Source organism: Rhipicephalus sanguineus, chromosome 9 (genome assembly GCF_013339695.2).
Source record: "Rhipicephalus sanguineus isolate Rsan-2018 chromosome 9, BIME_Rsan_1.4, whole genome shotgun sequence".
NCBI lineage: Eukaryota > Metazoa > Arthropoda > Arachnida > Ixodida > Ixodidae > Rhipicephalus > Rhipicephalus sanguineus.
In genome coordinates, this window is record NC_051184.2 from 78,007,835 (window position 1) to 78,019,604 (window position 11,770).

Genomic DNA, 11,770 nt, shown 5'->3' on the forward strand with positions numbered 1-11,770 from the left:
ACGCGCGCTATGTACTGTTTAGTAGCAGGAGTACCGAGGGGCACTCTTGATTCGCTTCCAAGCATGTCCGGTTGAGCGTTTACTTCCGTTTGCCAATATTCATAAAAAGCCTTCTTGTTATTACCTAGGATGAGCTGCTAAAGAAGCCTTGCTTGACTGTCGGGCGACATCAGGAGCGTAGCCAGAAATCTTTTTCGGGGGGGGGGGGGTGGGTTCAACCATACTTTATGTATGTTCGTGCGTGCGTTTGTATGTGCGCATGTATATACACGCAAGCAAACTGAAAAATTTCGGGGGGGGGGGGGGTTGAACCCCCCCAACCCCCCCCTGGCTACGCCCCTGGGCGACGTGTGTTTCTGCTTTATGCAGCTCTCCTTTCCTTCATGTCCTTTCAGGCAGGACAGGCAGCTCACTAAAAAAAACATTACACCCTCTCCCGCTAAAGGGGACCATGAGGCGATGCGAAGCCGGAGCACTTGCACGATCACGTTCCAGTGGCGGTCGCTGGGCATGCTACCGACCTCGCGTCGTGGACCACGAGGAGGAACACTACGCGCGTCGTGTCTTCCCTCTAGCGTGGCCGTGAATTCTCACAGGGCGTGCGGGGAACGTCGATAGGCGCGCGAGAGAGAGGTAGCGTAGGAAAGGAAAGAGAGGGGGAGGGGACGCGCATGCGCTGGCCCTCATCGCGGCGCTAGGCAGGAGAGAATTTCGGCATGTCGAGCCCGCATTTCAGAGGAGTCAACCGAGGCAAGTGCTGGACTGAACGCGCGCAGCGCTCTCCTACTTGAAGGAGAGGAGACTAGAGGATGGGAGTAGCGTATGCGCCGTGAGAGCAGAAGCGAGAACACAGGAGAAGCGGAAGCAGGTGCTGGTTGAGAAGTGGAGAGAGTGACGCGCAGCTGTTGGAGAGAGGGAAGGAGGAGAGTCGCGCATGCGTAGTGTGAGTGCGGACTACAACGCTGCGTGCGATGACCACGCCGCGTTATATACCCCCGAGCAAGAGATACTTCGCATCTAATATACATGCTTCAAGTTTTCTTTAAAGAGTTGTAAATTGTAGTGCACATCGAAGCGACTGCGATATTTTTTTCGCATGTACCTCCACGACGTCGCCGGCGCGGAAGCCAACAAAAAGTTCGTTCTTGGTCATCGGATGGGGGCCATTGTAATAACCGTTACCAGGAATACCGGCTCCCTGCGAGAAAGAAATGTGTTGTGTAGGTGATATTTCTAGTGCCATCTTCGGCAAATCGCCCCGGTGCGCACCGGGGCACCAAGGCACTACGATGATTGAACGAAACGGTGCACCGGGGCGCCCCGGTGCGCACCGATGCGATTTCATGAAGATGCCATAAGTGTTCTGGCATCAAAAGTAATAAGAGCCGCGATGTTATCAAGGAAAAAGGACATATGCTTCGCGTATTGTGTTACTTTTGCGTAAAGCTCTGCACAAAGCTCATTGTGCTCGCCTGAGGCTCCATACGCCGCGTCTTACTGTGGCTTTAGTACTTTAACCAGGTTGTTGTCCCACGGTACGCCTAAATGAAATATTAGAAATAAATGTTCGATTTTTATAAAAAAAACTATTACGACGTCTGATCATTTGCTGGGAGTAATGCCGCATGAGTAAAACACTTGAATATTCAGCCAGGTTTGCATCTCGTGCACCCTATCGGCCATACTGCGCTGAGCGATATTACAGTAGTCTGAAATGAATGTCTGGTACTCAATAACATAGATTCTTGTGATACGCATACTTGCAGATGATTGGAGCTTTCATTTTTATGTAGTACTCAAACATGGAAGCATTGGCAGAAAAAGAATAAGGAACAGCAAGTGGCAACAAAAATGAGGCAGGCTCAAAGAACTGCTGCAAGCAGCATGGACTCTTCTTAGCTTATTCGTTAAATAAACTCAGTAGTTAGGAAAACCGAGCACAAGATGGAAATACGGCGAAGCTTGCACTAAGTCACGGAAGGCTTGAAACAGCGAAACTGAACGATCCTGTATTCTAATCCGGTTGCTTCTAGGTTGCTGATAGGCTGTAGCTAGGTGATGCTAGGTTGTTTCTAGATTGCTTCTAAGCGCAGAGAGGCAGGAGTTAAACAACAGCCGCAGACACGACACGGGTGTGCAAACTCCAGAGACAAACTCGCGCTGCAAGCGAGCGTCTAAACCTTCCATAGATTTACGGGCACGTCGTCGTTCTCGTAGGGCTTCCATCGTTTCGGGGTGTCCTCGCAGCTTCGTGGTCTCCTCATTCATGATAATGCCCGTATGTTGCATTTTCTTCATTTTTATCGGACCAGTAGTGAGTAGTTGGATTTGACCAATTTCCGACCCATACCCGTTCATGATGATGATGATAGTTTTTTTGTACCCACCACACTTTTTACGGCCGACTTAAAGAGTTTCGGTGTTAAAAATAGGGAGGACGCTCGAGCTTTGCCTTCAAGAATGGAACTCGATAGCGTGATCGGGCTCCGTTCGTGCTGTCTTTCCATCCCTTGCCACGCTTGCCTTCTCGGTGGGCAGCTCAACCGCGCTGTGGGCAAAGCAACGTGTGCGCTCGTAAGATCGGCAGTTTTAAACACTCCTAGAATTCCTACCACAAGTGTAGTTTCGAAGTGCTGTATTTATTCATCATCATCACCACAAGCCTGACTACGTCCACTACAGGGCAAGGGCGTCTCCCATGTTTCTCCAATTAGGCCAGCCCTGCGCTCGGTGCGGCCGCGCTATGTCCGCAAACTTCTTAATCTCATCCGCCACCTAACTTTCTGCCTCCCCCTTCAGGCGCTAGCCTTCTTTTGAAATCCACTCTGTTACTCTTAATGACCAGCGGTTATCTTGCCTTCGCGTTACATGCCCTGCCATTCCCACTTCTTAATATTGACTAAGGTGTTGTCCCTGACCTACTCTGCTCTCTTGCTGTCCCGAAAGGTTAAGCTGTCATTTATCTATGCATGGCTCACTGCGGCGTCCATAATTTAAGCTGAACCCTCTTCTTAAGCCTCCAGGCTTCTGCCTCTCCCATAAGCCGAGATTTCATGAGGTTATTAGTCATGCTTGTTTAGGCGCATTATGGGCCACGTTCACATATTATATTTCTAACGCACGTGTGAATACTCATACGCACCAAATTCAATTCTGTGATTAATTTCAGTTGCCCTTATCACACGTCATTCCCCAAAAGCTATTGAAGGGCGCCGTTATGGCGCATTAAGAAATACTCACGCCAAATTTTATCAGGGCGTCACACTCCTCCTGGCTCATCATTCCATCGGCGACTACTCTCTGCGGGCCGTTGAGGCAGTCCTCGTCCATCGCCACTCTCATTCCAACTTCCAGAAAATCCTTGTCGCAGTGAGGCGGCTGGTCCTGTTATAAGAGCACGTTGACTTGAACTAACTGGCCTGTATTGAACAGGATCTCAGAAGAAGCTTTGTATAAATATTTAAAGTGCTTAAACTCTTTGTATACATACAAGTATCTCCAGTTTGTTAATCCGCAACTTTTTGTATACTTGTTCGCTATAAACGTGCAGGTGGAGGCGCTAAAGTGAAGCACTGTCAAAAGAAGTTAAAACTACACGAACAGGCAAGAACAGGCAGAAGACACCACGGTTGCGGACTGCCGATAGTTTGACACAAACAGTTGGCAGTCTGGGCCCGTGATGTCTTGCTCGTTCATACTGAAAAACCTCTTGCTCGTTCCTTCCGCCTGTTATCGCATTTTTGCGCAGTTTAAACGTCACTCAAAGCATGAACCCAATAGCCCGCACGGACGTCCTACTCAATGTCAAAAGAACCTCGGATCATGTAGTCAGGGTAATGTGGATTTAGATGTTTGGTCGCACTTCCTGTAAAAGTTGGAAATATGTAAGGTGGTATTACCTATACATTATATAAAATGAAGGCGAACATTAAGTCACTAGTAACAATACACCAATGGCGTTTAAAAGGGTCCTAAACCACTTTTTCAGGTTATCATCCAGTGGCCTTTGTATCGGAGTCTATTGTTTCACGAATCGATCGCTGCAAAATTTTGCGAATTCGTCAAGAAAAGCAGTTACCGGGATTCGTCGTACGCTTAAACACTTTCTTTTGTCCCGACGAAGCCGCTGAAAGATAGACTGGGAGAGATGACACGGGGGAGAGAAGCAGCGTCACGCCGCGGGTCAGGAAACAAGACGGCTCTCTCCAGGTGTGATTCCGGAGTGGGCTAGTATTGCAGCCGCGTAGTTTTAGCACATTATAAAGCTCATCTAATCGAAATTATGGACTTGGTTTTCGAGCTAACGACACATAGCAGTAATATCTTGTGTGACAAAGACAGCTCTTCTAAGAGAGTGTCTGCGGTTTTCAGTATGATGAGATGGCGCTTGAGAAATTCGCAACTTCGCGCTCCACTTCTGAACTGTCCTTGCTACGCATGACTGCAAGATTTGGCTGGGCTTTTCGCAGCAGAGTATTTCCATGAGGAACGTCCCAGCCACTTTGGCGACCATCTCGACTGCGCTCGAAAAAAAAAATCGTACTGTTTTATTGCCCTGAAAACAGCGAATTGCTGGAATATTTCGCGGACAAAGATTTCTGGTCACGCGGGAGCCTTCCGAATTTTGTAAAATGTCGTCTGTTTGAGCTTTGTGAGAGAAATTTATTATGAGAGTATTGTGTTTCGTTTTCAGTGCCAAACTTTGTTCGCTATTAACAAAGGCGGTTTTGTAGAGTGTTAGAAGCTCAATAGTATTACTGCAATTTTCCTGCCATGTACGCATCCAGAAAATTTTCCAAAATGTTCAATGTTCACCTTTTTTCCATTGTAATATTGCGAAAGGTAGATTCTGTCTCTACGAAAGGTAAATTTTGCCTTAAATTTTTTTTCAAACCAATGCAGTTGCTAAATTCTGCGAGAAAAAAAAATCACAAATTCGAGAAAATCATTGTTTTGGTCCACACTAAGACGCAGTTTACACCATGTGATGTTTAAAAATCGGCTTTATACTTCAGTCGAAAGGAAATAAATAGTTGTTTAATATGTGAAGTTTTATCATAACATCTTTTTCTTGTTGAAGTTCCCCATTGACGACTGTCCTCCCATATTGTCATATGGAAGCGTCCTCATTGAAGTTCCCTTCCGCCGTCAATGGGGAACTACAAAAACTATTTTCCGCCTAGTCATCCTGGCTAGAAACGACCAGTGCATCACTCACTGACAACTAATCAGAATGGCGGGAACCGCCAGACTGCACGGTAGCCCAAGGTAGTACGATAAGATGTAGCGCATTTCCTACAAACAGAGGACGTGTTAAACATTGTTTGAAGTACCGCGTTTGTGTAGGACGCATAGTTGTGTAAGCTTGTTTGCTGTATAGTAGTCGCCAGGAAGATGCCCATTTTTCGGATGTTCGCGATACCAGACGTGCGCTACACCTACCTTAGGACACATCGGCGATGGGTCAATGAACGTCGCGTCATCGGCGTCGAAGTGAACCGTCGAAAAGGACTCGTTTTTCGCCGCGTGCATCTCCGGTGAGCCTGGATCAGCCGGAACGAGAGCGCATTTCGGTTGAGGACCACCGTGAACGTTGTCTCCCACTGGTTGGCATAGTTGCTGGAGTTCGGGACGGCAGAACTTCCGCTCGCGGCCTCGCTGGTCGCAGACGGGGTCAAGGGGACCCACTTTCCGAAGCGCCGACAGCCGCACCGCAGCACGACAGGTCAGCAGCGGAACCTCTTGGCTGTCCGGGCTCAACAGAGTGGACAGCAGGAATTTGAAGAGCAGCTGAATGATCGGTATGACGCTCGCCGCCATATTTAGGCTTCTTTTGTTTCGTCTTCTTCCGCTTGGCTGTTCAGTCCGACGTACTATGGCGCAACCCACTACGTGGTGTCACCACGAGGCTGGCGGTACTTTAGGGGATTTCAGTGTCTTTTTGTGAAAGGCTCTGCGGGGTAATAAACACGCAGCTGTGTAGTGCAGTGTTGAAATGTAGAGCCGTGGGTAATGCGAGGTCCTGCAGGTAGGTCTAACAGTCGGGGCGGGATGTGCCACAGCAAAAGACTCGCAGGGTTCCTTATGAATACGCGTAAAACGACAGAAAGCCATCTTCTTTTCCTTCTCAGTCGATGTATTCGAATGAGAGAGCTTTCTGCACCTAACGTGGCTTTGTACTGCCTCCGCGATCGGCCCACCTCAAACCAAGGGAAAACGTCATGTGATACCGCGTCATGTGACATCGTAGTTACACAATGATGACATCACAAATTTTCACGATGTGTGACGTCATGGTGACGTCATCACGTGATAATTGTTTTGCATCGCTCACCTTAATGCCGACGCCTCCTACGTCGACGGTCATTTCTCGCGTTTGATGATGCATCTAATGCCTTAACATAAATGGACAACCTTTCCTGTGAAGTTGCACGAGAGGGTCCTTTCGTGCACATGCTGCAAAGGAGACCGAAGACTGTGTGGCACATTGCCCCAGCAGGGCTGCCCATGAAAAATGCAATCACACGCTGAAAACGTGCTCAGACAAGCGCTAGGGACGGCATAATATTCAAATCTAAACTGAATACGAGAACTCGTTTTTGAGCCCAGTGTGCTTGTTGCTCTTCTCTTGCGTCGCATCTTGCAGCGCTGTTGCTTCTTTAGGAAGGCGTTGTTTGCTATTCTAGAGGCCTTCGCCTTCTGACGTTATAATTTGAAATACAGTTGTTTTGCGCGTAAACTTCATCACACTTCACTTGTGTAGGCGTAGCTGTACTCTATACAATATGATCGAGGTTGGTGCGAGCCCTTTTGCAAGCTTTGCATTGTGGTGTATAAACGTCTGCGACTACACAGGGTGGGGGTGGAGAATGTCCGTGTCTGTAATAATCGCCATGTTGTCGACTGATGCTTATTTAGTGACTTGTCAGGAGGTGGGTACTTCAATCTTGTCCTAAGGTAATGCATCAGAATTTCACTATGCGTGACCATTCTGTCTTTCACGTTTGGTTATGTCCCGCTGCGAGAACACACAGCGCCAACCCTACCTTAAAGATAGCCACGCCCGAACAGTGGGAGGCTATGCTGCCGCTGCCCGGAGGACCAACTCGGGGCAGTCGGGCTGGGCGAAGGCTCCACCAAGACTCAAGGTCTGACCGCCGCCTGAGGAAGGGGGCTCCGGTATGGCGCAAGTTAGGGCGGTAGGGAGAAAGGGGACTCCCCCTCCCCCGCTACCTTGACTCCAGCAAGGACAAAAAAAAAAAAAAAAAGACGCCTGGCCTGCGCGGAAAGCACAGCACAGTCACAGCGAAAGCTCGAAGAGCGGCATTTCTAGAGCCCGTTATAAACTCTCTTGTGTCTACTGATACACGTACGCTAGGAACGTACCCACTACGTCACAAATCATAATTTTTGTGAAGTTGAGAAGCACCCACCACGACATTACTCGTCATTCTGCGGAGAAGCGAAGTGCCATCTGTAAGGCATTATGTTCACTTTGTTGATTCGACGGTATGACGATGAATTACGGCTGAACCCATTGTAATGGGTTGGAAGCTTTAAAAGACCCACTAGTTACGTAATTCGCATTATGTGACGCCCGGTCGTTATTTCATTCTCCCACCACGTTTTATAACATACGCTAACGTGAGAAAGAGATAGAGAGAGGGAATTAACCTTGTTGAGACCCTGAGCAAATGGACCATGGCAGCCTTATGGGCTTCCTTGGCAACCAATAGAAGTGCACTTGCGAGGAACCCACTACGCTATAAATCATCATAATTTTTGTGATGTAGGGAAGAAGCCACCATGCAATTTTTCTTGATTCTGCGCAGAACCGTAGTACCTGCTAAACACATGTAAGGCGTTATGTGCACTTTTGTTGATGCTGTGGCTGATGACGATGAAGAATTATGGCAGAGCCCTTTGTAATGGGTTGGAAGCATTCAACAACCAACTCACACAATGCGCAATTCGCATTGTGTGACGCTTGCTTACAGAATTCGCGTTGTGTGACACTTGGTTGTTATTTTACTCTTCTACCACACCACATTACATATGTTATTGTGTTCATTCTCAGACATGAAGCGGTATAGGGTCATTTTGCAAGCAAACGGCATTTCCTGATTTTTTTCTTTATTGCCGGTTTATTATGTTCACATGTACATCTAACGACCCCTTTACGTAATAATACAACATTGTGACAAGAATGTGGTCAGATGAAAAAAGAATCAAATAACAAAATAAAAATAAATTAAGGGAACTGACTTAAAAAAAGCCGGCATTCCTCTGAGGTGAATACTGGGCCCACATAACTGATTTCCCTAGTGGATCGCATGGGCGGCGGCGGACAACTAAGGGCGCCAAAAACGGCCCTTGTTGTGATTTCATCACAGCTTTTCGCTGTAAATGAATGAATTGAACCATTTAATTCGCAGGAGAGGGAGGTTCTCGTCCACAGTTTGTGAATAGGTGGGGAAGGGAGTGTTTGGGTGAACAGCATAAGCACAATAGCTAACTCCAGCTAGTGTGAATCCGTTTTCGGTAGAGGGTCAGTGGAGTCGCTCTCTAGCGAGATGGTCGACCCCCTTCTACACCACTCGAAACAGGCCACTTATTTAGCATAGTTCGCAAGTGCTGTTTGTGCTTCATCATTCGACTGTAAGTACGGGTTCCTAAAGTTCTTATGCTTGTCGCGTGGCAAGTAGTTATATGTATGTTCTTCGTCACGAGAAAGCTGAGAAAATCGAAATGAGGTGGTGTAAATATGCTCTGCCTAATTCCTTGACAGTGTGGGCATCGAGCAGAAAGTGTTTGCAATTGCTCTTTTGGGTCCAATCCATTCGTCAAGTACATGTAGCGTGCTATGCTGCATTGGCCGTAACCTTCTTCAGAAAATATCTCTTGCTGGCGAGTAAGTCCACTCCTGGTCGCTTAACAGAGATGCTGGTGTAGCTTGCCTTGTTTACTGTCGATTTTCAATTTTTACGCGAATATAACAAGTTTCGTCACCCTCTATGCAATATGAATTAAGAGGACGAGTATCATTTCAGTACGCGCACGTGCCTCTTCTTTCCCGATCATTGCCTAATCGTCCACTTCCGACCTTTAAGTGTACCTCTCGTAGTTGGGTCTAAAACACGCATGCTTTTATTCCCACGTATTTACCACGTTACGTCATCATGCAAAACAGTGGGATCCGCCCTAGAAGTGACAATAACCACTCAGTGTGCACAGCATTGCTGACACTACTCGTTTTGTTTCACGGATATCCGCAGCAGGCGTTGAAAATTTGCTCGACTTCGCATGTCACGAGCGCAGGGCGAGTAGCAGTACAAAACTTTAATATCGGTACTGGGAGTGATGGGCTCTGCGACCCCACCAGAATGCCCTCCGTCGGTGCTGAAGGCGACCTCTTGGGTGCTGCTGTGACCCGGGACTTGCATCGGGCAATGACCCGGACTTGCCGGCAATCCCAAAGGATGTTCCTCCATTGTGTTCATGTTACACATGTTTGTGGCAATCCGGGTTGAATTCATGTGGGTTCATGTGATGTTTCCTTGCCGGATTTGGGGAGAGCGTTGGCTTCGAGTTGTCACCACCTAACCTATTCAGCTTTGTAATGGTTTGTGAGGTGGTGGTAGCATTTGCCAAATGTAGTCTATCTTTCGTGAGTATCTCGACCCAATAAGCGTAATAGATGCACATGCACGGCGGCTGAAAAACCGTTGCAAGCAACACAAGTGTCAGCACCGACTGCAAGTGCGCAACAAATTTGCCAGGCTCTCTGCGTGACATTCAGAGCCAGGAAACGCAGTACTCTAGTACATCTCGCGGAGTCAAAGACAAATTGAAATATCCACGAAAAGAGCTGCTGGCGGGGTGTTGTAGGGTGAAACTTTGCACTGCCATTATACGAATCTATCGTGAAGGCTCTCGTGAATGGCGCGCAGCTTTCACACGCTTGTCTTGTACATCATGATCATAACACGGAGATTAGAGTCCAGTGTTTGCTCCGTACTGGAGATTACCTACGCGAAAATTTTGTATATTATAGAAAGTGATAGCCTGGTGCCTATTACGTTTCAATAGGTTTTCTACGTCTGTCTTCTCTCAACTGGGAGTTGTACATTCCGGAATAGAAATGTTCTACCAATTTCACTCTCATTGAAATCCCGAAATAACATTGTTTCGCTTATGCGTTCACTAATGCACATCTATATGTATATTCCTTAAGCTTTGTGATTGTGCATGTTATTGCACCTCTTGCTGATCACCTTTTATAGTTCAGCAATTACAATTTTATCTCCAGAGAGCGAATTTCACTTGTTTCGTTGGTAGGGCTTTCGTTGTTTTTCAGAGCTTGCTTACTTGTTGCCTTCATTCTTCACATTCAACTTTAATTTCTGCTGCATAGATCAGTCTAGCTACGGTTTCGTTCATTCGCTTAGTGTCGGGATTTTCTTCTTTTTCGAAAATCGTATTTCCTCGCAAGAAGAATTCTGGAATAATCAGCTTTTACTCTGGCTACAGTTAGCCTAGTTTGTTTTTTTATTTATAATAATTGCGTTCTTCTCTTCGGGCTGAGATAGTTCCTCGCCAATACAATAGTAGATGATCAGCACAATTTATCTACGACTTTTGTGCCGTCGTGGTGGCTCACTGGTTATGGTCCTCGGCTGCTTACCTGAAATGTGCGGCTCGGTCCCGGCTGAGGCGGTCGCACTTCCATGGGGCCGTAATGCTACACTCTAAGAAAAAAGTTGTCCTTTGACTCTTCTTTTCTACACATGTGACTCTCACACGTATGACTTTTTAGAGAGGCACGTTGACTCTGTTTAGGAGAGTCGTGGGACGCTCGAGTTTACAAAAGAGAGTTAGCGAGTTTTTTTTAGGAGAGAGTTGCACATCCCACAACTCTCCTAAAGAAAGTCAACATTTCTCTCTAAAGAGAGAGATACATGTCAGTCACACGTGCAGCATAAAAGAGTCAAAGGACACCTTTTTTCTTTGAGTGTAGATGCGCGTGTGCTTAGATTTAGGTGGACGTTACAGAGCCCTAGGTATTGGAAATTATTTGGAGACCCCCGCAAATAATTTGTAGCCTGAGCCACTTGGGACGATAACCCTCATAAAAAACACTGTAATTGCATACGGATGAGGTTGCGAGCAGTATCAAATATATAACTATTTCTTTTGGTTTCTCCGTTGGGACTCTTCCTGGCGCCCCTCACATTACCACAGTTTCTAAAAAAGGTGCTAAATACAGAAGATTGTATATCTCTCTGAGAGTTATATTGACGCTCTCCTTAGTTATTTTTAGAGTCGGATTTGGCTCCCTCTGGTTACCATCTCATTCCCGCGCGCAACACTGGCTAGGAGTACAAGAGGCTGGCTCAGAGAACGAGCTGCAGATCACCGTACACAAAAGTCTGAAAGCCCAGCCTACTGACTTCCGTAACAGGGATACAGGAAAGTTGGTACCACACTACGAAAATATCTCAAACAGAGCGGCAGCGATGTATGGATGTAGTTGAAAAGTGTATATAACTATTCCAAGTATAATAAATAGCCTTGATGTAAACTATGGTTTTTTCACTTCATGACAGGTTGGGACAATGAAGAAAGAGTAGAGCCCTCTTGTATATGTTGCCGACATCGGCGATTGTCATAGCGGCGTGATTCGAAAAAATTACACCATTTCCCGCTAAAGGGGACCATGAGGCGATGCGAAGCCGGAGCACTTGCACGATCGCGTTCCGTTGGCGTTCGT